Source organism: Sapajus apella, unplaced genomic scaffold, assembly GCF_009761245.1.
Source record: "Sapajus apella isolate SASKATOON/1434 unplaced genomic scaffold, GSC_monkey_1.0 scaffold8, whole genome shotgun sequence".
NCBI classification, from domain to species: domain Eukaryota; kingdom Metazoa; phylum Chordata; class Mammalia; order Primates; family Cebidae; genus Sapajus; species Sapajus apella.
In genome coordinates, this window is record NW_022436948.1 from 22,460,499 (window position 1) to 22,463,225 (window position 2,727).

Sequence of the window (2,727 nt, forward strand, 5' to 3'; positions counted from 1 at the left end):
GCAACATATTTATAAGCAATAGTTCAAATATGACGTTTTTAAAAATTAGAAAATGTCTTACCAATATCAACATTAGAAAACATTGAACATAACCTAAAATAATGTCTTGCAGAAACAATAATTAAAACACAACATGCCAATATTTATAAGATGGATCAAAGGAGTACTAAGAGAAAAGTTTACAGTGATAAGTACCTACATTAAAAAAGAAGCTTTCAAATAAACTGTCTAACTTTACACCCCAAGAAACTAAAAAGGAAGAGAAAACTAACCTCGAATTAGCAGAAGAAAAAAATTGAAAGATTAGAGCAGAAATATAAAAAGGAACAGAAAAAAAAACAATAAAAAAGTTAACAAATTGTTCTGTCTTTTTAAAGACAAGTAAAATTGGCAAATCTTTAGCTATACGAAGAAAAAAGAGAGAAGATTTGAATAAATAGAAATATAAATGAAAGAGGCACTACAGCCAGTGCCACAGAAATAAAAATGATTACAAGAAACTACTAAGAACAATTATATGTCAACAATGATGGGGTTACACCATTTCTAGAAGAAATAGATAAATTCCATGAGAGATGCAACTTACCAACACTGAATCATGAAGAAATTTAAAAAATTGAAGAGAACTTGTACCTATTAAGAATATTGAATTACTAATCAAAAACCTCCCAACAAAGAAAAGCCAGATTACTTCAGGACTAGATTACTTCAATGGTGAATTCTATCAACTACTTAAAAAAAAACATTAATGAGAAGCATTCTTTCAAACTCTTCCAGAGTATTAAAGAGAAAATAACTTCTCCAAACTCATTCTATGTGGCCAATATTACTCTGATACCAAAGCCAGAAAAAGACACTACCAGAAAATGCAGGCCAAAACACCTTGTCAGCATAGATGTAAAATTCATCAAAATACCAGCCAACGAAATTCCAGAAAGAGCACACTTAAAGGATCATACAGCGTAACCAAGTAGAATTTATCCCCAAGATGCATGGATGAGTTAACATATAAACATTAATGTGATACATTACATTAACGGAATGAATGCTAAAAATCACATGGTCATTTTTAAAGATGCATAATGAAAAACATTGACAAAATTTAACCCCCTTTTATGATTTAAAAAAATTCCAGCAAACATATAGAAAGAAATTACCTCAAAATATTAAAGGCCACCTTGAAAAGCTTCTGGTTAGTGTTATACTCAAAGAGGAAACCCTGAAAGGTTTTTCTATAAAATCAGAAACAAAAATGTCTACTCCTGCACTTCTGTTTAACACACTATGAAAAGTCCAAGCTAATGCTATTAGACAAGAAAAAGAAACAAAGCACATCCCAATTTGAGAAGAAATGAGTGAAATTAACTCTGCTCACAGATGACATAATCTTGTATGTACAAAATTCTCAAGATTTCACCAAAAAAACTTATCAGTTTAATAAACATGTTCAGTAAACTTACAGGGTAGAAATCAACATATAAAATCAATTTTGTTTCTACACACTAACAACAAACTATGTTTAAAGGAAATTTAAAAGATAATTCCATCATTGTAGCATCAAAAAATAAAATACTTAGAAATATATTGGACCAAGGCATAAAAAAGCTGAAATTGGAAATCTATAATGTACTGATAAAAGAAATTGTAGGATAGACAAATAATTTTTAAAAACCCCATGTTCATGGATTGAAAGAATTACATTTTAAAAAATGTTCATACTACCCAAAGTGATCTACAGGTTCAATGCAGTTCCTTTCAAAATCTCTATCTTAAAAAACATAAAATGAAGAGGCTTTAAAATAGTATGGATATACACAAACGCTGAATAGAGAAAACAATCTTGATAAAGAACAAAACGAAAACAAACACTTTTTAAATTTCAAAGCATACTTCAAAGTTGCAGCAAATAAAACGCTCTGATACTAGCATACAGACATATTGACTAATGGGACAGAGTGAAGAGGCTAGAGATAAATCCAAGCATGTACGGGCAACTGATCTTTGAAAATTATGCCATAAATGCACAATAGAAAAATAATAATATTTCAACATATAGCATTTGAAAAAGTGGATAGCAACACAGAAAAGAATGAAAGTGGCCATTTATTTATGTATTACCTAAAAGACAGGTCAAAGCGGATTAAAGACTTAAACTTAAGACCTGAACTGCAAAATCCTAGAAGAATACATAGGGAAAAGCTTCCAGACCTTGGTCTTAGCAAGGAATTTTTGGCTATAAGAGTTTGGGTCCTTTGTAGGGACATGGATGAACCTGGAAACCATCATTCTCAGCAAACTGACAGAAGAGCAGAAGATCAAACACCGCATGTTCTCACTCATAGGCGGGTGTTGAACAATGAGAACACATGGACACAGGGAGGGGAGCACTACACACGGGGGTCGGTTGGGGGGAAATAGGGGGGGGAGGGGGGGGGGGGGGGGGCGGGGGAGTGATAGCAAGGGGGGAAATGCCAGATGTAGGTGATGGGGAGGAGGGCAGCAAATCACACTGCCACGTGTGTTCCTATGCAACAATTTTGCATGTTCTTCACATGTACCCCAAAACCTAAAATGCAATAAAATAAATGGGGAAAAAAAAAAAGAGTAAAATCACAAGCAAGAAAAGCAAAAATAGACTGGGGATATAACACAAATTAAAAATATTCTGCATGGCAAATGAAATAATCAATAAATGGGAAAAAATCTATAAAATTAGAAAAAGTAATT